This window comes from Ovis aries, chromosome 3 (assembly GCF_016772045.2).
Source record: "Ovis aries strain OAR_USU_Benz2616 breed Rambouillet chromosome 3, ARS-UI_Ramb_v3.0, whole genome shotgun sequence".
Taxonomy (NCBI): Eukaryota; Metazoa; Chordata; class Mammalia; order Artiodactyla; family Bovidae; genus Ovis; species Ovis aries.
Window position 1 is genome coordinate 130850382 of NC_056056.1, and position 27292 is coordinate 130877673.

General features: G+C 44.7%; 1 protein-coding gene and 1 non-coding gene across 18 annotated transcripts in view; both read right to left on the reverse strand.

The window, feature by feature from the left end:
- The window catches only part of TMCC3 (transmembrane and coiled-coil domain family 3), a 286278-nt gene that overhangs the window by 32591 nt on the left and 226395 nt on the right, over nt 1-27292 (reverse strand). For 3 of the 17 annotated variants that reach the window (XM_042246612.1, XM_042246610.1, XM_060412528.1), the window contains exon 1: nt 5327-5401. The exons of the other annotated variants lie outside the window; for them this stretch is intronic. The gene's annotated coding sequence lies outside the window, so the exon portion shown is untranslated. Of the gene's footprint in view, nt 1-5326; nt 5402-27292 lie in introns of those variants that run through there. 17 annotated transcript variants of the gene reach the window in all.
- Nucleotides 7857-7929, reverse strand: TRNAS-GGA (transfer RNA serine (anticodon GGA)). The gene has a single exon. It is a non-coding gene; the product is annotated as a tRNA-Ser (tRNA).

Genomic DNA, 27292 nt, shown 5'->3' on the forward strand with positions numbered 1-27292 from the left:
TTATTTTATTAAGGGGCATATCCTTCAAAGAAGATTCACTTTATATATAAAAGGGGGGAAAGTGACAAACATAACTGGGCAAGGATTAAACGGCAGACTTGGGCATCATCATTTATTTACCACTAATAGAGCATCTGTCATCAAAAGTTTCAATAAGTCTTGCCAAATGTTCTTGACCCAACCTAGGATATAATTATCTGAAAGTGTTCCAAATCACTTCTGAATTTCACACTGAACAAACAGTAGCCATTCAGGCTTGGGGGGCTCATTGCTAAGTCTTTTCTCCCCCTTGCCTCACATATCACTAAGTTTCTTTTTTTATCTTCTAACACCTAACCCTTCCTTTCTCTCCGACATCTGATACTTGCTTGTCCAAGTCTTCTATACTGAACCTGCAACCATCTCTTGACTCATCTCACTGTTTCTAGGCTGCCCCATCAGTGATCACCACAGGCTGTCTACAGCAGGGGCCCCCAACTTCCAGGATCTAACGCCTGATGATCTGAGGTGGAGCTGATGTAGTAACAATAGAAATGAAGGGCACAATAAATGGCATGGGCTTAAATGACCCCCAAACCAGCCCCTACAACCAGTCCGTGGAAAAACTGTCTCCCGTGCAATGGGTCCCTGGGGACCGATGCTAAATTCAGTTAGAAAAGTCAAGGTCCTCCATGTCTTGACCCACATCTGTCTCTCTCTAGATTTTGTACACCGGAGAAGGTGATGGCACCCCACTCCAGTACTCTTGCCTGGAAAATCCCATGGATGGAGGAGCCTGGTAGGCTGCAGTCCATGGGGTCGCTGAGGGTCAGATACAACTAAGCGACTTCACTTTCACTTTTCACTTTCCTGCATTGGAGAAGGACATGGCCACCCACTCCAGTGTTCTTGCCTGGAGAATCCCAGGGATGGCGGAGCCTGGTGGGCTGCCGTCTATGGGGTCACACAGAGTCAGACATGACTGATGCGACTTAGCAGCAGCAGCAGACTTTGTACACACACCCTCTTACCTAGACCAAATGACTTGACTTAGTGATCTCTGACTAGGTCAACATGCCCAGATCACTTCTATTAACTCACTTCACCTGTGCTCAAGAGCACCCCCCCAACATGCCGACCAACCACCCCTTCCACCTCCACCATCTCCTTGGTGCCTGCCACATGCCCAACAGCATGACAGACGTTTGACGTTTCTAATCCTCACCTCAGTCCTACAAGTTATGGTTCATCTATCATGATGAGTATCAAAGAAATCAAAGACTTTGACAAATTCACAAATTGGTGCCAGATGAGCTCAAGCTCGGGGCTTAGTCCATAGCCTATGTTCTTTCTAAAGCCTCAGGCTTCCTGGAATACCATCCCCCACTCTCTCCTTACCAAAACCTTGGGGTTCCTTCAGAGTCTGATTCAATTTAACCTCTTCTACCCAAAGGTGCTTCTCATCACCTCCAGTCTAGTAAACAGTGCTTACTCAGAACCTCTGCTGCTCTTATTGTCTGAGTCTGTCTGGTTGCAGTTAATTCTTTACTACCTCTTATTATTAATTGCCTTATTTTCCCCCTTGTTCATAGTCCCACAGCCTCATGTTGCCTCTTGAACACAGAAGGCGCTCAACTGTCCTATAACTGAGTTGCTCTCTACTTTGACAGCATGTCCTATGGGTAAAATTTGATACCAGCAGGATAATTTCAGTAACCAAATAAAAGATTCAATATGATGTCACAAACCAAGAAGATCAGCAGAGAGGGCTAATCTGAAGGCTTAAAAATGTTATCAAAGATCCAAGCTCTTTCCATTGTTTCATTATACCATCTTCAGAGCATCTGCAAGTTCTCTCATGGAGGCAAATAAGCTACTGTGGTTTTAAGAACCACATATAGATAATTTCCAGCTAAAGACAAGTACACTGCTCTTCTTTCATATTTTGTTAGGAAGGAAACTGTTTTCTAGAAACTCCTCAGCAGATTTCCCTTTGGACAGGACTGAGTCCCATGCCCCTGAGCTAGCTGCAAGGGAGGCTGTGGAAGCAGTACCTAACATTTTCAGCCTCTACTGTGCTGGCTCCGCCAGCCAGGGAGAAAGGGAAGAAGATGAGTATTTGGATAGACAACCGACGCTGTTAGAGAAATATCAATGCAATGATAAGCTCTGTATAATGAAACCCCTTCACAGTTCAAATAGATGAATTATCTTAAGAAAGTTCTGCTAATCAGGTTATAACAAGCAATCCTGTTACAATAGGGTGCTGTTTGCACACTAGGAGAGATGAGAACTGGAATCTCCCAGATCTTTAGCCAATAGGCTGTAAATACACTCCTCTTCCTCAGATCCTTAAATATCACAATCTCTTTCACCATTATGACCATCACAAAGAAGGAAAGACAAGCAGGGGAAAAAAAAATCATCAGGCCTTTTGACCTTCCATACACTTCTCCAAACACACTAAAACATTAAAAAACACTTTTGAGAGATTTAAAGAACAGAAATGGAAATGAAAGTATTTCTAAGTCTCTGCTTCCTTGTCTTATTCTTTGCTTCTCCTAATAGGACAGTCTGCCTTGTACCACCACCATTACCATTACCCCCAGCATTATCTATTTCTAATTCTGGAATCAGCTTAGACATCCACTAATGGAGAACCACTTAAAAACCAGTACAATGAAGAACAATGCAGTTGCCAAAATAGAGGTGGATCTGAATAGGCTACTATGGGAAGCTGCCCAAGCTAAACTGTTAAGGGAGAAAGATACAGAGCTGCGTCTGTAGTGCACACTCACTTGAGCTTTAAAAGAGGGGCAGTGGTGGGATTCATATAAATGTGATACAAGTGTATTTTATTGGTAGAGAAATTTCCAGAAGGATATCTTAGGAATTGTGGGTGGTAATTACTTCTGGGGAAATGGCAGAGAGACAGCAAGGGAGCAGATAACACAAATCTTGGGATAGCATCACCTCCTAGGAGAGGAGATTTGTGATACGGTGATATGAAATCAGGGAGAAGGTCAGAGGGTTAAGCCTGAATTTTTGCCCTGGGTTTTAGGTACAGGGGTGTCTCATGTTACTTTTTAAAATGGCATATCTGTGTGTGCAATATTTTACAATTTACAAACATTTAAAAATAAGAACTACAGAACAAGTAGTGTTAGTCACTCAGTCGTGTCTGACTCTTTGTGACCCCATGGATTATAGCCCACCAGACTCCTCTGTCCATGGGATTCTCCAGACAAGAATACTGGAGTGGCTTGCCATTTCCTTCTCCACAGAACAAATTACACAGTAAAAAAAAACAAAACAACAAACCCAGGTGTGAACGTTTAAGGCTTCCCAGGTGAGGCTAGTGGTAAAGACTCCGCCTGCCAATGCAGGAGACATAAGAGACACAGGTTCCATCCCTGGGTCAGAAAGATCCCCTGGAGGAGGGCATGGCCATTCACTCTAGTACTCTTGCCTGGAGAATCCCATGGACAGAGGAGCCTGGTGGGCTACAGTTCAGGGGGTCGCACAGAGTCAGACACCACTGAAGCGACTTAGCACGCACTCACCCTTGAATAGGTACCTTGAATATGTTTATGTGATGAATAACAACCTCTTTTAATCCTATCGTTTTATTTCTGAATCTACACTTAACTATTTGGGTATTACCTTAAAATCTAAATTTGAGGCCCTACTTAAACTGTGACCTGGATTTAAAGGCCCTCAGGAGACCCCCTTCAACCAGGCCTGAGTTAATCTCCCTGGGGCATTATCCTCGGTGCCTCACATCCAGGAATTTGAAGGATAAAGCCCCATATTTCCCCCAGGCTACAGGTGGCTGCAAACAACTCAACTGTGTACTTTGGGCAATCCAACTGGACTCCTCAGTGGCTGGAGGAGGGGAACAGAGAGGAGGAAGAGCCTGGGTGGAGTGGGCCAGCCAGGCTTGCGAGGGCTTCTCCTGAAGAGCCCATCCACCAGCAGCAGCAGGCAAGAAGAATCCCACTCTTACGCCCCTTTGGAGCAGCCTCGCACAGACAGCAGCTACAGTTGTTTCACAAGCTGTGCTCCAGCAGTTCGGGTGGCCATTTCCCCCTTTCATTCCAACGGAAACCCTGCGTGTCAATCTCTGTCAACCACTGCACTCACAATGCTATAAGACTATTAAAATGCTCTGTTAGAATAGCTAGCCCTCCAGTTTTTTTTTTTTTTTTGTAACAGAAATTTAATTTTCAAGATTCAAAGGATTAAGCAATGACTGCAAACTTCTCCAACTCTCCATACCCCTCACCCCCCAACCAAAGCTGTTTTAGCTTCTAAAGATTGGGCGTCATTACCAACAATAAGACCACAGTTGGGAACTTCCCTGTGGTCGAGTGGCTAAGATTCTGGGCTCCCAATGCAGAGGGCCCAGGTTCGATCTCTGTTCACGGAACTAGATTCCACAGGCTGCGACTCAAGAGTTTACAAACCGCAACTAAAAGATCCTGCATGCTGCAACTAAGACCCGGCACAGCCAAGTAAAATAAATAAAAGACTATTTTTGTGACATTCCAGGCAAATATCTAATTCAGAACTAACTGGGGGAAAATGATCTGAATTAATAAATGTGTTCAACATATGTTAATGTCCAAGAAATGAAAGAAAGTTTGTATTTATTTGCAGCGATAGCCCCACAGTTTTCTAGGACATAGATGCAAGAGCACAGCCACAAACTGAACACAGATTTCCCATGAGATTCAGCAGCTCTCAGAAGCAGAGCTCAGGTGAAACGGAACCGTCCCTGCTCCCCACCCACCGCCATGGGGTGGCCAAGGGCGGCCAGAACAGCCCTAGCGCTTCAGGCCACAGCGCCTCCCCTCCGCTACTTCCTCCCCCAACCACAGGCACCACACCACACACCCTCACGCAGTCACTTTCCTGCTGTCTCAAGTTTCAAGGGGCGATGTCCACTTGTCAACAGACTGAATGTTAAAAGACAAAGTCAGATGCCAACTCAGTAAGCTCAGACCCAGGATCACTTTCAAAATGACAGGGAAGGAGCAGGACTGGCTCTTTTCCAGCCAGTAGCCGGCACACTCATGCCTAGATGTTTGTTCACCTCCTAAATCACACACATTGGACTTACATTTTTAAAGGACCAAGCAGTAAAGAGTTCGGTGGTTCATTAGGAGTTGCGGCAGTTTAAGAATGTAGAAATCCACTGAGAAATTATGAAAGGTGCAGGGCAAGCAAAAAAAACAACTATTAAAAGCCCCCAAACAACTTGTACCTCTCTTTCAAGCACCCACGCAGCTCTACCATACATCCTGACACAGCCTGGCTGAAACAGGAGCACAGGGAAGAGACTTACCAAACACCACACCACACACCAGGGAGCAGAGACCTGGGTCGGCGGCCAGCTCACCCTCCTGCTCGGGAGGCATCTGAGCCTGGAAGGCAGGCAGGCTGGATACTGCAACAGCTCCTACCGTATGACTCACCCTGGACTTTGGAGATACTGCTCACATATCTCTGGGTATTCCCATATTTGCCTCAGAGAAACTCCACGCCCTGCACCGTAACCAATACTACTGCCAGCCGTAATACACTGTATTCAGCCCACTGCTGACAAATGGGCTCTGTGTGCTGCCAGGAGAAAAGATACAGTTCTGTATTTTCAGAGAGAGGCAGACTAGAACAGAGGCCTGTTATCACACCACTCTGGGGGTGCGAGAGGGATTTAGGGGGACGTTCGGACTGGCACTGCCGGTTTACAGACTAGGAAACGGGCTCAATTCAACCAACTTCAGTTGGGCAGAGCCAACACACACCAGCGATCTGAACACAGGAAACCCCAACAAGAATGGAGGCAGGGTGAGCAGCAAGTGGTCAGAGCGCAGAGGGAAGGGCAGTGAGTGGAGCCGGGAGAGCCTTCCTTCTGTTGCTTCATTCATGAGACAGACGCTCTCCGGTGCCTTGGCGTGTCAGGCGCAGCGAGGTGTGCTGCAGTCGCAGAGCGGGCTCCCCCACCCCTGGGCTAGAGACAAGGCCAACAACGGCAGTTGCTGATGAGCCATGGGAGGTTGTACATGGTGCTATAAGGCAGCATATGGGAGGGGCAGCCCAGGGGAGACAGGCGGGGGAGGGCAGGAGAGGTGACAAGGCTGGTATAAGGCAGGAAGAAAGAGATTTGTCAGTCAAAAGGTGCTTCAGGCGGTGCGTTCTGAATCAGCCAGCCAGAGAGCCCGTGAAGATGTGACGGGTAGTGCGCGGCAAAGGTGGCAGGAGAGGAACTGGGTCAACAGACTGCGATCAGACGTTGAGGATTCCAGTTAAATCATGCTAAGGTGTTTGGATTTCATGAGAGGACAGGTGGCCGGAGTTAAAGGGATGAGGGTAATGAGCTCTCTGTTTCAGACAAGTCATTCTGAAAAAGCAGATGAGAAAATGCATCCCAGTGGCAGGGATTGAAGCCCCCAGTAGTGACCCAAGGCAAGAGCTGGTAGCGGGGGGATGAAGGGGTGGTGCTGGGGAGAACAGAACAGTGTCTGGGGAATACACAGACTGCTGCTGCTGCTGCTAAGTCGCTTCAGTCGTGTCCGACTCTGTGCGACTCCAGAGATGGCGGCAGCCTACCATTCTGTCCCTGGGATTCTCCAGGCGAGAACACTGGAGTGGGTTGCCATGTCCTTCTTCAATGCATGGAAGTGAAAAGTGAAAGTGAAGTCGCTCAGTCGTGTCCGACTCTTCGCGACCCCACGGACTGCAGCCCACCAGGCACCTCCCTCCATGGGATTTTCCAGGCAAGAGGACTGGAGTGGGTGCCATTGCTTTCTCCGGGGGAATACACAAGAGGCAGCGTCAAAAGGACGTGATACCCATCAGATGTGGGGGTGAACAGGGGAGTCAAGGAAAACCCCACTTGTTTCTTTCTGGTGGGCAACACATCATTCATGAGATAGGCAACTGAGGACAGGCAGGAGGAGGTAGAGCTCTGCAGGGAATTCAGCATCAGACAAGATGAACTCGAGGTGCCTGCAAACATTTCAGCACAGGCATACAGAGGGATGCTCAAAGAGATAGGGGCTGAAGACAGAGAACGAGAGCCTGTGGGTGACACTGCCTTGGGGCAGCCCACTCACTCAGAGTAGTGCCTGGATTTAGGGTCAGGAAGACCTGGTCAAAACCCCACTCTGCCACTGAGTAGCTGACCCCCAGCAAGTAAATTAATTCTTCTGAGGCTGTAGTCTCATTTGAGGAAATTCCTCCTAGAATGTAATAAGAGCAGCGAAGAATCTGATGTCAGGTCAGACACAAATATTAAATATTTCTCTCTTGCCGTTCTTTAATCATGAATGGCTTTTGCTAATAACAAGTTGAGTACTAACCTCTGCCACAGATTACAAGCTGCCCTGTTGTCAGCCACTTGTCTTCGAATCCTTTTGAACTTCCTTGTATGAAGAGATTCTCAAATATCTGAACTGCTAGCTCAGGTCAGAATCAGTCTAAGAGACCAAGGGTTTCCTGCCCTTGACATTAAATAACTAATGCAAAGATCTCAAAATGGTTATATGGTTTATGTGGTACTGAGTTAATTCTGTCTCGGGGGCGTGATGGGATGGGGGCAGAAAAGGCACTGGGTGTTTGCAGAAGACAGAAAACTGTGTCGGTCTAATAAAGCCTCATGAAAATAACAGGACTTTCATTTTTTTTCGGAAAATTATACTGTAATATTTAAGAGGAAGAGTGTCCCCTGAAGTTGAAGAAAGTGAAAGTGAAGTCACTCAGTCGTGTCTGACTCTTTGGGACCCCATGGACTGTAGCCTACCAGGCTCCTCCCTCCATGGGATTCTTCAGGCAAGAGTACTGGAGCGGGTTGCCATTTCCTTCTCCAGGGGATCTTCCCTGACCCAGGGATTGAACCCGGGTCTCCTGCATTCCAGGCAGATGCTTTAACCTCTGAGCCACCAGGGAAGTCCATATGAAGTTAGCATTTACATAGCCTCTATCCTCTGCTTCAATTCAAATAAATGTCTTAAATGTTAAATAATGAACTCTAGCAAATGGGTCTTGCCTTAAACCTAACGTTAAGTCAATAGTATACTGTGTATGTAAGAAATACAGTTTCTTTGTAAGGTTCATTTTGCTTTTTCTATTTATAACTCTTAAAATGGACACTTAAAAACTACAGTAAAATTGAAAACTCACATTTGACCGCTAAGGCACACGGAATTCAATTTTACATAGCCAAGCCTGTTCATTTTTTCCTCCTGGTTTTGCCTTCAAATCTGGGCGCTAATTTGTTTTACCCAGTTTTTACTGGCTGTCTTCCTAGCCTGAAAACCTAGCCTTGGTCCCTGGATATTTTATTGCATTTCCAACTTACTTGCTACAGTCTTACTTGACCCTGTTTCCTGATCCCTCCCTAGCTTCATATATTCCCATTCTTTCATCCACAGCCTAGCTTAACATACCTATTTCATGTTCTCTGTCTCAAAACAGCACCAAAAAATTCACAAAAGTTTCTAATATAAATTTGTTTTACAACCGCCTCAAAGCTCTCTTGTTGTTTGGCTTATTTAATTAGTCTGATCAAAGACAGAGAACGATCTAGTTCAGAGCTACGGTCTTTGGGACTTGATTCATTCCCAGCTGCCTTCAACTTGGCCACAGGTGGTCCAGCTCAAGCATGATCAGTTTCAGAGAGCACTCTGGTCCCTCTATGCTGAAGGAGAACACGTATCCTCTCCCCAGGATGCCTAATTCTAACCCGAAGTTCTCACGGACTGTCTGGATGTCTCCCTTTAAGCTCACACAACACACCTGGCCCACCCACATTAGCCAATATCTGAGATTCTCACTCCTCAGTGACTTACAGATCCCCTCAAAGATGCCCCCTAGTTCTTCCCTGCCTTGAATGGACTTGAATTTCCCAGACTTGAATAAACTCAACTGAGACACTCTCCTATCTTGCTGCCACCAGGAGACACAGTGAAGGCAGAGAGACAACGGCAGATAGCGTCAGCCGGGATGGGATCTGCCGCTAAACCAGCACGGCCCCATGCCGCCCAGCTCCTGACCCGCGTTAAGGAGATGCACACACATCTGACTGAGAGACTGTGTGCTCAGTCGTGTCTGACTCTCTATGACCCCATGGACTGTAGCCCGTTAGGCTCCTCTGTCCATGGGATTCTCCAGGCAAGAATACTGCAATGGGCTGCCATTTCCTTCTCCAGGGGAGAAGCCTAAGGGATGTACTTCTTTCCATTTAAACGTTACTCTGGGGCTTCCCTGGTGGCTCACTGGCAAAGAATCTGCTTGCCAATGGAAGAGACACAGGTTTGATCCCTCATCCGGGAGGGGCCCACATGCTGCAGAGCAACTAAGCCCATGTGCCCCAGCTGTTGAGCCCTACAGCCCGGGGGCCACAACTGCGGAGCCCAAAGGCGGAAGCTCGTGGGCCCTAACTCTGTGCTCCACAAGAGAGGTCACCGCAATGGAAAGCCTGCGCACTGCGACTAGCGTAGCCCCTGCTCACCACAGCTAAAGAAAAGCTCACACAGCAGTGAAGACCTAGTACAGCCAAAATACATAAATAAATGATTTTAAAAATACTCTGAAACACACACACATCTAACTACTAGACGGTGATTCGCATTAGAGGTGTTTGAAGAGCATCGCATCAGCACGACACTTCACCCAAACTGCCCTGCGGCATCCACTAACGGGGCAGGTCAGATCCAAGAAACACTTTACCACGATCTGGAGCATGATTTTTCTCATTATCACATTCTGCTCCAGGGCTGCCTGACTTTTTTCTGAACCCTGACTTTCCCCCGGTTCTGGGACCTTGTGTGACCCAAAGCTTTCTCCTTGCAAGTTCAGGATTAGCTACTTGCTTTGCTAAGCCATTCTATATACTCGTCTCCCTCTAAAAACCTAAGATACCTTTTTAATTCTTCTCTTTCTCATGAAAGATCTCATTTCATTCCTTCAAGCAGAGACTCTGGAGACTCAGGTTTTGAGTAAACAAGGAGAGTTAGCTGCTTACTTGCTGCATCAGAACCAACTGGGGCAGGAAAGCCTTTTGAAAAGAGAAGATTTTCCTGATAAACAGGCACAACCCTCTAGAAGGACATTTTGTTCCCATTGATCCTTATTTAAAAGACATATGTCCTTTGACCCAACAATTTTGCCTTAAAAAATTTATCCATATATGGTTACAGAAAAAAAGATGTACAAAAATACTCAGTACAGTATTAACAAATCAAAAGAAACATGGAAAAAAGCACTCTAGAAGGAACTTAAATTGTATTATCAATAGGAGACTAGTTAAATACATGACAGATATGGAGGTTGTGTGCAGAGAACTTTTCTGTGAAGATACATAGGAGACGTAATAACACCTATCTCTAGGGATAAAGATGAGACATTGGAAAGAGACTCCATTTTCTAGCATCTGCCTTTTAGTGCTATGGATTTTTCCCCCTATGAACTTGCATTTTTTTGTGTGGACTGTAAATAGGAAAGCAAAGTGCACCTTCATAATTTTCACTTACGTGGATGATCTACAAGACACTTCATTTAACAATGTCATTCAATCTTTGTAAACAGGAAATAGGACGAGGAACAAATAGAAACTCTACGTATTAAAATGTGTTTGCTCCAGCAGGTAATGATCTCATCATTACACATTAGAAACCCTTGTCTCAGAGTCTGAGAAGATCAGGCTTCTTTTCTCTGTACCTGCTGAATGTGCTACAAACTCTTCCACAATCTAGGTGGCTCAATTTAACCACCTCCCTTGTGCTAATAAATGTGTTCTGACACTTAAACTTAGTTTTATTCTGGAAATTGAGGGGGGATTGAGAGAGGAGCCCACAACTTTTGTCAAAACCTCAAAAAAGGAAAAAACCCTTCAACTTAAAAAAAGACTGATACTCAAGCTCCATATAGGACTTACTGAATCTTTGGGTCTGGGAGTCCAATTCCTATATCTTTTAACCAGTTCTCCAGGTAATTTCTACATGGCTGGTCCCACCTCATGCACAGCAGAAATAACCGTGTTTAGCAAACTCTATGTCTTATCTGAACAAAAGCACACACCATAGAGTAGAAAATTCTATAAACAAAGGTGTTCACTACTGCACCACTCCAAGATTTTAAAATTATTATATTTTTGAAACACTGATACAGAGTTTGGAGCTGACGCTGGCTGCAAGCAGAACCACTGGGCACTGCCATCAAAGCTTCTGGCTCATTTATTTTCTCAGATTGTGGCTGCAATCACCTGACCGCATGGCCTCCTTTCTCCTACCCACTCCCACCCTAGTCTCATGTCTGAATATAGTCTGACAACTACTGAGCTCATCTGGTATTCCCTGAACATCTGACTATAAGATCACCTGTGTGTGCTGTGCTTAGCCGCTCAGTCGTGTCTGACTCTTTGGGAACTTACGGACTATATCCCACCAGGCTCCTCTGTCCATGGGAACTGGGGCCCCTAATATCCTTGTCCCACCCCAGACCTAGTGAATCAGAATCTCTAATAGAGTTTCTGGGTGTTAAACCAGTGACCCAGGCTACTCTAACAAACAGGGAAGTCTGGAAAACACCACTTCAGGTCACACTCGTTTTAAGATAAGGAAGTCAAGATCTAAGTTGTTAAATAGGTTTTCCAAGGACTCACCAGCTGATCACTGACAGCTGGGACACCCGAAACCTGGTGAGCTAATTCTCGCCTCTTACACCTTGATTACTTGTTATTCTGTTTACCATGAGTATCTATGAAGTTTCTGATTCACCATGATGAGGCCCCAAGTAAGTGACTAATGAAGTCTGAAGGCAGAGGGCATGTCATGACATGCCACTCGTTTAAAGAATAACATCACTGTAACGCTGTCCAACATCTAAGCTACCTGCACCTAAAGTTCTTTCACTTTCAGTATCAGGATGAGTGTCTGCGTGAGTGTGTGTGTGTGCATACGCTCAGTCATGTCCCACTCTTTTCGACTCCATGGACTGTAGCCCACCAGGCTCCTCTGTCCACGGGATTTTCCAGGCAAGAATCCTGGAGTGGGTTGCCATTTCCTTCTCCAGGGGACCTTCCCCACCCAGGGATCAAACCTAGTCTCCTGCATCTCCTGCACTGGCAGGCAGGGTCTTTACCACTAGCGCTACCTGGGAATTCCATCAGGATGAGGAGGCACATCAAGTGGAACATGGGACGGGAAAAGACATACAGTTCCACACATTTGTAACCAGGTGGGGAAGATCAAAGTCCTCTGATCTCACTATTTCTTGCTCAGATGTTAGAACCTTTACCCAAAGAAGTCTAATAACCACACACTTTCATTACAGCAACAGCCCGCGCCTTGCTGTTAGGAGACAGAAGCGGACCGCTCCCACCGAGATTCCACAACCTTACCCTGAAACCAGTATCTCTTAACCCATCGATGAGAAAAACCGATGGGAGACAAAACCCTCAGCTTGGAAAGCACACAGCAAGCTTTAATTCGGGGAGGGTTCCCTGGAGTTATAATTGCCTCTAATTGGCCCTCCCACACAGTCTCACAATTTACAGCTGTAATCAGTTCCACAAAGAATGTGTTAAATTTCTTTTCTACCTTTGAAATCAGAATCATTTCCGGTTAGGTTCTTACAACATTATAGTTTGGTTTTTTTTAATACTAAGATACAGAAAAGGATGAATGAGTGAATAAAAAGCAAAGATGCAGACAGATCTTTTGGAAATTATCACTGAACCCTCCAACTTAATGATAACCCAAAGGGATTCAAATTTGTAACAGAGACTGATGCCAATTCGGGAAACCTTTCCGTTCCAGGGCACACGATCCAAAAAAACACATTCATCTGGTCAGACATTTTCCATACTCTGATTTTTATCTTTCTTGGCATGCTCCACTCTCCTTTAATAAAGTCACAACCCGTTGTTGCCATGGAACCCAATCAGACTTGGAGCCTGTTACTATGACTTCCCTGCAGGTCTAAAAAAAGACCAAGTGACCAAAAAGAACAGCCCTTTCTTTAAAAAAAAAAAAAAAAAAAAAATTTATAAGGCAAAAAGACTCCAAAAAAGACCCAACCCTTCTACATCCACTGAAGTTTAAGCTCTTGTGCTGGCTAATTTGAACGCTGGAGCCAAAGCTAGCCAATGTTTTATAAAAATTTGTCAGCTGAGACATTCCCAAAAGATGGTTTTATAAATAAGTACCTGGCAAAGAGGATAAAAATGTTCTTAGGATTTCTTCCTTTTTTTCCCCCCCTTCCAGGCAGTCTTTCTGAAATCTGAGTAGCTGTTTAGCAAACATGTGTCAATCAGCAGCTACCAAATTGCAATATTCATTTCCACCAATACTTAATTTTTGCCAAGAGCTCAAGATCTCTCTGTAAAAAAAAGATAAGCGAAACAGTACAATCCATCCTGTGTTCTCTCATCTCTGGAGCTGGACCAAAGCTGTAGAAAAAGACACCTGAGACAGACAGCAGAGCTACTTACGGAGCTACTTAAGGAAAGAGAATGAACATGCGTTGAGTGCCTACCGTGAGCTGTGCACTTCGAGGTCATCGTGAGAACCCAGCAACAGATGCATTTCCCTCTCTCTGTTTTGCAGCTAAGAGACCAAGACTCAGAGAGCTTAAAACAGTTTGCTCCAAGCTGCCATGCTAGGATGGTGTCTGGCGCCCAAAGCCAAAGCTATTCATTTGTTCAGCCAACATGAATTTCTGGCCTCACAGGTGCTTTTGCATTTTGTAATGTTTCTTATTCCTTACAATAGAGGACAGTAGAGACTGAAGCTTCTAAAGCCTGTCTGTAAAGAGGGCATGGCATCCATCTTTACTGGCACAAGGGGCCAGTTCTGGCTGTCCCCGCTTATCACAACCACATCTGAACAGCAGCAGCTAACTCTTGGGAGAATCATGAGTAGATGCCCTGGCCTCTTACCTGAGGTGACAGGGGGCCAGACACTCACTACATCCCTCAAAAGGATGCCCGCTGACAAGGCCTTCCAACTCTGGACCCTGCAGAATAGAGAGGACCAGGAAGCTCTTGGTACTTTTGGTGCAATTTCAGTGGCGAAGTAAAAGCCAAGTCAGGAAAACTCAACGACAATTACTCTATTCAATCCTGGTTGTGGATATCCAGCTTCAAGAAATGACTAGGAAGGAGGAATGTGGTAAAGCATAGAAGTTAATTTCAAAGTTATACTATTACTCATACAAGCCTTTCGGCTAGATACTTTGTCTGTTTCCCTGTATAACGAAATACAACTGCTTTCATTAAAAGAAATTTCAAAAACCCAAACAAAACCACAATGAGATAGCACTTCGCACCCATGAGGACGATCACAATCAAAAGGCATAAAATAACAAGTATTAGCAGCAACAGGGAGAATCAGAACCTTCATAACCTGCTGGTGGGAGCAAAAAAATGGTAGATGCTGTAGAAAACACTCAGTTCAGTTCAGTTCAGTCCAGTCGCTCAGTCGTGTCCGACTCTTTGCGACCCCATGAATCGCAGCACACCAGGCCTCCCTGTCCATCATCAACTCCCGCAGTTCACTCAGATTCCCATCCATCGAGTCAGTGATGCCATCCAGCCATCTCAGCCTCTGTCATCCCCTTCTTCTCCTGCCCCCAATCCCTCCCAGCATCAAAGTCTTTTCCAATGAGTTAACTCTTCGCATGAAGTGGCCAAAGTACTGGAGTTTCAGCTTTAGCATCTTTCCTTCCAAAGAAATCCCAGGGTTGATCTCCTTCAGAATGGACTGGTTGGATCTCCTTGCAGTCCAAGGGACTCTCAAGAGTCTTCTCCAACACCACAGTTCAAAAGCATCAATTCTTCAGTGCTCAGCCTTCTTCACAGTCCAACTCTCACATCCACACATGACAACTGGAGAAACCATAGCCTTGACTAGACGGACCTTAGTCGGCAAAGTAATGTCTCTGCTTTTCAACATGCTATCTAGGTTGGTCATAACTTCTTCCAAGGAGTAAGCGTCTTTTAATTCATGGCTGCAGTCACCATCTGCAGTGATTTTGGAGCCCTAGATTTTGGAGCCCTGAAAAATAAAGTCTGACACTGTTTCCACTGTTTCCCCATCTATTTCCCATGAAGTGATGGGACCAGATGCCATGATCTTCGTTTTCTGAATGTTGAGCTTTAAGCCAACTTTTTCACTCTCCTCTTTCACTTTCATCAAGAGGCTTTTGAGTTCCTCTTCACTTTCTGCCATAAGGGTGGTGTCATCTGCATATCTGAGGTTATTGATATTTCTCCCGGCAATCTTGATTCCAGCTTGTGTTTCTTCCAGTCCAGCGTTTCTCATGATGCACTCTGCATAGAAGTTAAATAAGCAGGGTGACAATATACAGCCTTGACGTACTCCTTTACCTATTTGGAAGCAGTCAATGGAACAAGGTTTGTGACACTGTACAGGAGACAGGGATCAAGACCATCCCCATGGAAAAGAAATGCAAAAAAGCAAAATGGCTGTCTGGGAGGCCTTACAAATAGCTGTGAAAAGAAGAGAAGCGAAAAGCAAAGGAGAAAAGGAAAGATATAAGCACCTGAATGCAGAGTTCCAAAGAACAGCAAGAAGAGATAGGAAAGCCTTCTTCAGTGATCAATGCAAAGAAATAGAGGGAAAGAACAGAATGGGAAAGAAGAGAGATCTCAAGAAAATTAGAGATACCAAGGGAACATTTCATGCAAAGATGGGCTCAATAAAGGACAGAAATGATATGGACCTAACAGAAGCAGAAGATATTAAGAAGAGGTGGCAAAAATACACAGAAGAACTGTACAAAAAAGATCTTCACAACCCAGATAATCACGATGGTGTGATCACTCATCTAGAGCCAGACATCCTGGAATGTGAAGTCAAGTGGGCCTTAGAAAGCATCACTATGAACAAAGCTAGTGCAGGTGATGGAATTCCAGTTGAGCTATCTCAAATCCTGAAAGATGCTGCTGTGAAAGTGCTGCACTCAATATGTCAGCAAATTTGGAAAACTCAGCAGTGGCCACAGGACTGGAAAAGGTCAGTTTTCATTCCAATCCCAAAGAAAGGCAACACCAAAGAATGCTCAAACTACTGCACAATTGCACTCATCTCACACGCTAGTAGAGTAATGCTCAAAATTCTCCAAGCCAGGCTTCAGCAATACGTGAACCGTGAACTTCCTGATGTTCAAACTGGTTTTAGAAAAGGCAGAGGAACCAGAGATCAAATTGCCAACATCTGCTGGATCATGGAAAAAGCAAGAGAGTCCCAGAAAAACATCTATTTCTGCTTTATTGACTATGCCAGAGCCTTTGGCTGTGTGGATCACAATAAACTGTGGAAAATTCTGAAAGAGATGGGAATACCAGACCACCTGACTTGCCTCTTGAGAAATCTGTATGCAGGTCAGGAGGCAACAGTTAGAAAACACTCTAGCAGTTCCTCAGAAGGTTAAATATAGAATTACCAGGGGCTTCTCCAGTGGTGCAGTGGCTAGGACTCAGTGCTCTTAAAGCAGAGGGCTGAGTTTCAACCCCTGATCACGGAATTAGATCCCACATGCCACAACTAAGCCCTGGCGCAGCCAAATAAATATTTTTTAAAAGAATTAGCATATAACCCAGCAATTCTACTCTTAGATATATATCCAAGAGGAACAAAAACTTATACCTACACAAAAACTCATACACAAATGTGTATAGCAGCTTTAATTATAACAGCCCCCAAATGGAAAGTCCCAAATGTCCATCAGCTGACGAATGGATGATAAATGGTGTACATTCATGCAATGAACCACTATTTGGCAAAAGAAGTTAGGTACTGACACGTTACACTATGGAAGAACCCTGACAACAGTATGCTGATTGAAAAAAGCCAGAGATAGAGACTGCATGACAGAAACTCCACCCGTCTACAGAAAATGTCCAAAACAGGGCAAATCCAGAGACAAAAAAGTGAATTAGTGGCTGCCTTGGTCTCGAGTTGGGGAAGGGAGGAAATGGAGAATGACTGCTAATGGATGCGGAGCTTCCTTCCGTTCTGGAATTGATTGCTGCTGTGGTGGTGGTTTCGCAACTCTGTGCATATACAAAAATCATTAAACTGTACACTTACAAACGGGTGAATAGTATGTGAATTATATTTCAATAAAGCTGTTTTTTTTTTTAAGGAAAAACCAACACAACTCTTTTTTGGTTTTTTGTTGTCCTATTAAATGAAAATTACCCAACTGACAAGACCACCTGACCTGGGACATGTGACTTTGTCTCTGCGGTCTCTGTGCTTTTAAGGAAACAAGGCTCAAGCCGGAACCCGGGATTCTCTTCTGCTGCCCCATGAACAAAGGAATCTTGTGACTTTTTATTTGAGGGGGAAAACCACGTGGATGAACCTCTCAGCCAGTGTTCAAACAAGGGAGTCAGACCCCATCTGCCGGACAGGCCAGGATCTATCCCACTCTCGCTGACTCTCTTTAAGTCCCCTCCTTTGGTTCTTTCCTTCACCCCAGCCGTGAGCCTTAACTGGTTCCTGAACACCTGCCATGCACAAAGTTTGATGCCAGGCAGTTTTCATCACCGCCCTTCTCAGTCCCCAGTACAGAGGTATGCTCTACTCTACAGGTGCGTGACAGGCTCAGGAAGATTATGCAAGGTGATGAGGGGTGCATGGCCGCAGACTGGCAGAGATGAGACTGGAACTTGAAACCAAACTCTGAGCTGCTTTTCTTATTTCTACGCCTGAGTTTTTCAAACTGGGTCCACAGGCATATTCTGGGGTTCCATGATTTTGCTACAAACAATTTAAAAGAATGTATTTAGACAGTGAAAAATATTAAAATTTGGAGGATCACAGAGACAACCATCTGCTAAACAAGTTAACTGGAAACTCTGGGGTTTCAAGGCTTTTTCCACTTCTGCTCATGTGAGGCCAGGTATCTGTACTCCTCTAGTTGCCACGGGGGGACAGGAAACGTGTCAGCTGTCTGTCTTGGTGGGCTGGGGCTGCCATAACAAGGGACCACAAAATGAGTGGCTTAAAACAACAGAAATGTATCGTCTCGCAGCACTGGAGGCCTGAAACCTGAGTGCTGGCAAGGCCATGCTCCTTCTGAAGGTGCTGGGGAAGGGCCTCTCCAGGCCTCTCTCCCAGCTTCTGGTCGCCCCAGGCAGTCGTTGACTTGTAATTTCATCCAGTAATCCTGTCTTCACATCATCTTTTCTCTGTGCATGTCTGTCTCCCACTCCCCCATTTTATAAGAACACCAGTCACAGTGGATTAAGGCCCATCCTAATGACTTCCCTTCAACATGTGTGGATGAAGAATGTCACCTGCGTAGTGGCCATCAAGCCATCAGTCACTGCAGCCACCTTCAACTGTGCCCCCTGAGGGGATGAAAAACAGGATACTGGCCCCAGATGATTACGGTGCTTATCAAAGGAATGATTTCAGTGAGCCCAGACTCCCGAAGCTTCCTGGAAGCCTGGCGCACAGCAGGTGCTCAATACACATGTGATGAATTAGGCTGAAAGCAGAATCATTACAAGCGTGACTCTTCTGCGTGGAAGTTGGCCTGACATCTCCCATATAAGATGCTGCTGAGCTGGTGAAAAGGACAGGGAGGAGACACTGGGTGGGAGGGGGTTGGAAGAAGCCCCCCTCAGGGACTACAGGCAGCTCATTCTTCAATCAGTGCCATGCCAAGATGCCTGAGTGACTCCTCTTCCCCAGTATGTGTTGAGATGTAGGTACCACCCAGCTGGGTGTGCTGCACATCAGGGCTGCTGTCCATCAAAGCTCTCAATCTCAAGGTGTGGTCCTGGGAGAAGGGGACACCTCAGACCATGAAGCTTGGAAAGTAAAGGGTAGCCTACTTTTCTGCCTTCTCCCAAAGTGCTAATCAATGGAAAGCTCTGCCTGGCCACTCAAGGAGGCCCTTTTTCTCCCAAGTTAACCCCCATCTTTTCTCCCAAGGGCTGTGAAACCCCAGGTCCAGGAAGCTCATCAGAGCTCCTAAAAGAAAGCCACAAGGGCTCAAGCCTCCAGGAATTCTCACAGCAAAGGTGGCCTCTGAACTTGCCTATAGAGTGACTGGCAGGAGTGCGATATTGTAAGCATCTGAGTCTGCTGAATCTAGAGAGTGATGGATGGTGAAGACCCAAGCACAAGAAGACCGCTCAAGGCCAAACAGCAAATGCATTCAAGAGAGGGGAGAGGGAATACTCTTCACCAGGGAGGAGCCTGTGAAGGAATGCATAACGTCTCCCAAACTCCAAACTCAATCTCAGCAAACCCTTTGTGAAAGTCCTGGCCATGTGGATTAGACTGGGGTGGGAGTAGGGTTGCAAATGGGGGGGACACAGTGTAATAATGGGAAAATCATTAAGTACTGACTTCATAAAATTCTAAGGCACTTAAAGGGTCCCTTTCATCTCGGAAGTTCTACAAAGGAACCAAAATCATCGCAAGCCTATTTCCAAAAAGCAAACAAAACCTCACTGAGAGATGGTACTATAATTTCTTGAGTTTTCGTCAGTCTGTTTTCTGTAGTTAGAAAAAAGGTGCCGGGTTTGGGTTACAAAGGCAGTGTTCCACTATAAAAACCTGCTGGTTGCTATGGCAACGAACATCTCTGGTCCTCCCTTTTCTGTAGCATCCTTCTTACATCTGAATCAAATCAAAGGACTATCTGTGATGGCCAGGGTTTAGTGCTTCCTCTGCAGGAGGATATAAAAACGCATATACATACATATGCTCATACCCAAAATACATCATCAAAGGGCTAACCAGGGCCTTCCCTCGGGGCTCAGTGGGAAAGAATCCTCCTGCCAGTGCAGGGGACACAGGTTTGATCCCTGGTCCAGGAATATCCCCCAGGACGGGGGAAAACTAGGCCCACGTGCCACAACTACCGAGCCTGTCCTAGAGCCCACGAGCCTTAACTACGGAGCCCAAGCGCCACAACTACTGAAGCCTGCGTGCCTGCAGCCTGTGCTCCGCAACAAGAGAAACTACTCCACTGAGAAACTTGAGCACCGCAACTGCAGAGCAGCCCCTGCTCACCGCAAATAGAGAAAGCCTGTGTACAGCAACGAAGGGCTGGCACAGCCATACATATATAAATAAATCTTAAAAACAAAAAAGAAAGGGGGGGGGGGCGAATCAGAGGTGAAACAAAAGCTCAAAAATGGGTACCATTTGTCCTCTCCTTACAAACATCTATCAGGAAATACCCAGGCAGGAGAGTGTGAATATGAAGGAAGGTGAGCTAGGAAGCCTTAGCAGTGGACACTTCTTCCTGCCTAGAGCATCTCAGGGTAGACTTTCGGTCAATTCTTTTCAGAAAGGCTCACATGAGGCCAGGGCTCCCTGGAGCACTGCCATTTTCCATCTGCAAAACTGCTGACCTGAGCTCCTCTAAGGCAGTGCCCACGTCTGACTGGTCATAGGGCCCAGCACAGAGCCAGGTAGGTTCACAAAGAAGCACTTAGGACAATGAAGCGGGCTCTGGAATAAGGCAGCCACTCCTTACATTTTCTACGAAGATCTCAAGTTAGAACCCGTCCTGCTTCAACTTGTGCCTGCCTGAGAAGCCAGGGAACTCTAGATCCACGCTCTCGGGTGTACAGCTTGGGGCCTGCAGGGGCCTGCAGTGCAGCGCTGCTACTGGTTTCCATCACTGTGGTCCTGAGTCTTGACCACTGACGCTTCCCCAGACCTGGGGCAAAACAAAGAGTAAATGAGAAGTTACAGCACTAATGTGGTTTATCGTCTCCTTTCCAGGACTAAGGCTGCTCGTCACTTAGCTAGATTTAATCGCAAAACATGTTTGTTTTAGAAAAGCTACGAAAATACCAAAAGGCCGGTGGAAGAGAACTAGAGCTCCCATCGTTCTGCTTGTCCAGAGGCTGTGTGTGTGCATGCTTAGCTGCTCAGCCGTGTCCATCTCAGGTTCCTCTGTCCACCGGGATTCTCCAGGCAAGAATACTGCCATGGGTTGCTATGCCCTCCTCCAGGGGATCTTCCCAACCTAGGGGTCGAACCCAGGTCTCCTGCACTGTGGGGGATTCTTCACCATCTGAGCCACCAAGGTAGCCCAAGAATACTAGAGTGAGTAGCCATCCCCTTCTCCAGGGGATCTTCCGACCCAGGGATCGAATCAGGGTCTCCCGCACTGCAGGCAGATTCTTTAGCATCTGAGCCACCAGGCTGCCAGTGTCTGCACTGGAATTTCTGGTCACTACCCTTCCAGGGATTGCGGCCGTTCTGCCTAATGGTTAGAGGAAAAGGCTCGGGAAAGCAGACCAATACGGATTCAAGTTCGAGCCTTTCCACTTTTTACTGGTATAATCATGCTAGAGTCATTTGTCCCTGTTTGAGCCTCAGTTCTTCATGCATAAAATGAGGATAACTGCACTTATTTGCTTTCAGGCAAAATTAAAACGCATACAAACTCTGCTGCTAAGCTGCTAAGTCACTTCAGTCGTGTCCGACTCTGTGCGACCCCATAGACGGCAGCCCACCAGGCTCCCCTGTCCCTGAGATTCTCTAGGCAAGAACCCTGGAACAAATACTATTCAACATACACATAGAATCTAACATCAGTATGAACATTTTCTATGACAAATATTAAAATATGGCTTTAAAAAATCACTCCTGTAAGTACAGTTATTTGACAAAGTTACTTAAAAATAGACAAAGTTACTTAAAAATAGATGGTACACTTAAAGATATTCTTTTTCCTCTGTCCCAGGAATGTCACTTCAAAGTATCTTTCCTAGAGAAACTCTCCCACAAATATACAGACCTTCTCAGAATCAGCCTGCCTGTCCAGCATTAGGAGAGTGGCTACAAACACTCTCTGGTTTACTCATATACTAAATAATGTACATCAGTATAAATGGGAATGAAGCTGGATAAATTCATACACATCATGTTCGGAAAAAATAGCCAGTTACAAAAGAGGTGCCATTTATATAAATATTTAATACAAAAAACAGTACTATAAATTGCTGACGGATTCTTTGGTTGGTTGGTTGGTTGGTTTTTATTTTCCAGAAGGAGAACTGAGCCTCTGACAGCCTTTATGGATTCTCCTCATGTGTAAAACCATTAAAAGGATGAAACACAACAAATTCAGGTTACGGAGACCTCTGAGAAACTAGAAAGGGAGAAGATGTCAAGGTACTGTGTCTGGAACCACTTATTTCTTAAAAAAAAAAAAAAATCTGAACACGTGCATACCTGCGGTGGTTTCATGTTGATGAATGGCAAAACCAATTTAAAAAAAAATCTGGTACAAGCATGGCAAAATATTAACATCTGTTAAATCTACGTGGTAGGTCTATGAGTGCCACAACTTAAAAAAAATGGTGTAAGCTGCTGTTTCTGATGGGCCATTTCATTACCTTATCATTTTGGAATCTGATGTCACTGCATTTACTTCCATAGGACATTAACTGCAACCTTAAAATCAACAACCACAGTAGGCTTAGGAAAATTAATTTAAGAAAATTAAAATCTACTGAGGGTTTAATAAGCTAGCTGCCCTAGAAAAACATCCAGCCTCATTTTACCTTATTGTTTAAATAAACTAAGGAACAATTATCCAATGGTAAAGAACCCACTTGCCAACGCTGGAGATGCCAGAGATGTGGGTTTAATCCCTGGGTCGGGAAGACCCCCTGGAGGAGGGTGCAGCAACCCACTCCAGTATTCTTGCCTGTAGAACCCCATGGACAGAGGCGCCTGGCGGGCTACATACAGTCCACAGGATCACAAAGAGTCGGACACAACTGAAACAATTTAGCACAGACCAGCACAGGGAACTAGATCCCACATGCCGCCACTAAGAGTTTGCACGTCACAACTAAAGATCCTGCATGCTGCCACTGAGACCCAGAGCAGCCAAAGAGGGGGGAAATTATTTACCAACAAAGTAACTGTGATTTCTGAAATGTTCAAAGTATCAGAAAACATAAAGTAATCTTTGGGTACAGATTTAATCTCTCTCTCAACTGTATATGTATTATTCTTATTAAACAAATCAGCTATCATTAACATCACCCCAAATGTGCAACAAATAATTTTTAAAAATGAAGGCTGAGAAGGCATCAACATTAATTTAAAGGAAACCACATAAATATGTGATTATTTCATTCATCTCTTATTTGCCCAAAGAAAAGTTTCAAAAACTGTTTGTTGAAACAGCAAAACCATCTTTAAACAGCATAAAGCTGAAGAGCTCTCCTTTTAATTCTTTCTTTATAAATAGAGCCTAATTTGAGCCCTGAGTACTTAAAATCATTTTAAATTGCCAAAGTGCTAGTTAAGTTTCTCAACAGAATTCAATGCGCTCCCACCTACCCAAACAGTAGGAGCGTGTCTGGGCACTAAAACGGACAAAGATGTGGTATAAATAAGAGCCCTCACGGCTCCCATGGTGGTACAGTACATGAATGAGCCGCTTGAATGAAAGGAGACTCTCACTTTAATTTTGGCGCCCACATATCCAACAGATGATGCCAAGGCAGTGAGTACCTCTAAATCGCTCAGCACATGAGGTAAACTTTGGCTGGCTCTATAAAAGAAATATTACTTGATAATTTGCTTAAGTCAGGAGGTTTTGACAAGCACGGTGGCCTTTCCCAAATGAAAACACACGTAATAAAAGCATACTCGTTTCACCATTATAATACACTCATGGGTCAGCTTACGAAACATTAAGTGTGAATTTCTGGGTACAACAAACAGTTTCAACTTCCCTCTCTGTCAGACACATGCGCTGTAACCCATGTGAACCTCTTGGTAATTAACTTTGGTGCATATAACAACTACTAAATATCTAGTGATATTTAGCAAGCCACAGGAGTAACTTACAAATATGAGTAATTAAGCCACATATAGCAACACCTTATTACCTACAAACACGAAATCTTGTTTTATTATGTTAACATGAGTCATAAACCAACTTAAATTCCTAGCACCAAGGATAGCACAAGGGAGCTATAGATGTTTCCTAAGGGGAGGACCAAGCTTTTCCTAAGCTTGAAAGTGGTCTGCTGAGAGTTATTCCTGTTCTTTCATCTCTGGAGCTAAGATGGTGGACCACAATGATTAACGCAGTAAGAATACATATTCTTTATACTGTAACAGCTTTTGCAAACATATGGAAGGATAAATGAAAGTGTTAGTTGATCAGTCGTGTCCGACTCTTTGTGACCCCATGAACCATAGCCCACCAGGCTCCTCTTGTCCATGGAATTCTCCAGGCAAGAATATTTGGAGTGGGTTGCCATTTCCTTCTCCAAGACTTTACATCAAATAGAATTTGTTGAGAGGTAACATCTAGTTCAAAAGGGTTGAAAGCAAATTTTTATTTTTAAATGACAAACTCTACCATCTCTTCTGTTTTACCCTTTGGTCTTTCCTTACCGTAAGTGATACTGGAACTATGCCTGTTGAAAGTTTCTAAACACATGAGCTCGAGTTCTCAAAATGCTCCCTTTGTGGGGAGGAGGAGGAGATGGGGAGGAAGGATATCACTCCAGAAAAAATGAACCAAAAGCATAACCTTTGATTCAATACATTTACAACCAGAGAAAGAAATTCATGAAAATGAAACTATACATATGGACGGCAGGGTATTTTTAAAGAGAAGTAACTGCAAAAAATGGCGCAGGAATAACTATGGCATTTATGTGCAGACATCTTACAGGGGATCAAATTCTAACTGGATCAAAGATTAAAATATATAAAAAGAAAAATCATACAATGTATTGTAAAACACCGTGGTGTTTATGGTTTTTTAAAGAGTCATTTAAAAGGCTATTCTAAGAATGACACAAACCTTTAATAAGTGCTAAATTTTTTTAAATTTCTTCATGGCAAAGTCTGGTTAGCATATATTCCGTGTTTGCTACATGCTACCTCTATATACATGCGAGGTATCATTAAGTCAGTGTGGAAGGCAGAATTCTGAGAGAGACCCCAAGACTCCTACGCACTGGTGTCTACACCTTGTATGATAACCTCTCCTTGTGTGTACACAAGACCTGTGAGTAAGATGGGATTTTACCTCCATGATTAGGTTACATTATTTGTCAAGGGTAAAAGAATTTTGCAGATATAATTAAGGTCCCTAATCAGCTGACTTCAGTTCATCAAAAGGTGGAATAACTGAGTGGGCCTGGCCTATCAGGTCTCTAGAGGTGGTGCGACAGAGATACTTGTCTGCTGGCCTTGAAGAAATAAACTGCCACGTTGTAGAGAGGGCCACGTGGCAGGAACAGCAGGCAGCTGGGCAGCCTGTGAGGGCCGAGGGCCTCAGTTCTACAGCTGCAAAGAACTTAACTCGGTAAAGAACAGATGAGCTCAGAAAAGGATCCCAGGCCTCAGACAAGACTGTAATCCTGGCTGACACCTTGATTTTAGGCTGATGAAACTTAACGAGAAGAGACGCAGGTAAGCTGGGCCTGAACTCTCGGCTCATGGAAACTGTGATGATAAATAGGTGTCGCTTTAAGTTGCTAGATTTGCAGGAATTTGTTACATGACAGGGGAAAATTAACAGGCAAAAATGACTAACAGAGAAAAAAATACGCAAAACAGCCTATTAAAAACTCCTACCAATCAATGTGAGATTAACAACCCAATAAATAAATGACCAGAATATATAAACAGGTAATTCACAATAAAGAGAAATGTTTATAAGTGTATAAAAATATGATTAACACATTGTAGTATAATCACATAAGATGTAACCGTTGGGAAAATCTAGGTGGTGGGAGAGGGTAAATGGACACCTCCGTACTACTTTCTGCAACTTCCTCTGCCTCTAAAATTATTTCAAAATATTTAAAAATACAGGTAATCTCATTCGTATCAGGAAAAATATAAATTAAAGTGAGGTACCAGTTTTCACCTACGAGATTGGCAAGCATCAAAAAACCTTGCAATACACTATGTGTCAGAAAAATGTGAGCTGAGGCATGTTGATACATTGATGGTTACATAAACTCTAACAGTTTCACTCTCTACTGTACCTTCAGCTCCTACTGTTTGACACAGGTAACAGCGTTCAATTTCACAATACCATAACTTAAAAGGCACATACCCTTTGATGAGCAAACCCACGTTTAAGAATTTAGCTTTCAAATGGAAGATCTGCTGGAGAAGGGATAGGCTACCCACTCCAGTATTCTTGGGCTTCCCTTGTGGCTCAGCTGGTAAAGAATCCGCCTGCAATGCAGGAGACCTGGGTTTGATCCCTGGGTTGGGAAGATCCCCTGGAGAAGGGAAAGGCTACCCACTCCAGTATTCTGGCCTAGAGAATTCCATGGACTATACAGTCCATGGGGTTGCAAAGAGTCGGTCACAACTGAGTGACTTTCATATATTCTTCACATGTGCAAAAAGAAGCATGCCCCAGTGTGGTGAGTGAGGTGCCTATAGTAATTAAAGACTGAAAGCAATACATGTTTCCTGTAATAAGGAAATGGTAAAATAAATTACGGACTACCCATAGACTGGAATCCTGTATAGCAATTATAGCAAGTTTGATTAATCTGCATTGATAAAGATCAAGAGTAGAATATGTTTTCCAGCTTCTCAAGTCCCGCTGAGCAATTTCACAGCATACCCACATTCACTTATTTGGTCAGTATTTACATGTCCCAAGTATGTATCATGCTCCATGTCTGGATAAAAAGGATGTAACTATCCCCATGTGAGAAGATGGAGCAAGCGCCCACAGGCAGAGAGGGGAGGCAGGGGAGCCCACAAAGAACAGAGACCAGGGCTCAAGGGACAAGAGGGCATAAAAGACATAGGTCAGATGAAGAGGCTCGGGTGACAGGCTGGGATTCTGTCCTGCTGAAGGATTTAAAGCAAACTCTTGACAAGACACTCAGTGAAGCACACAGTTACTGTAAAAACCAAACAGGGGTCCAGCTGGAGAAGCTCAGGATCTAGAGACCATGTGTGATTTCATGAGAGATGTCTTAGGGCATCTCAACTTGAGCACTTCCAGTAAGCTGCGCCACCCAGGCACAGCCCTGCACCGCATACCTGCTAAGACCTCCAGAACCCTGAGGACAGCATGAAGTCCTCTTGAAACACGCCATCTTGCGTACTGGAGTCAGAGGACATACTCGACACATTGCCCTCGCTTGGAGAAATATTTACAAGCAGATGTCTCAAGCACCTGGACATGCTTCCCTTAACCATGTTCCTTTATTAGTTCTTCATCCAACATTTAAGGATGGAGTCAAAGGAGCAAGCTATTCCGCTGCATTTCTACAACCTTCCTGTCT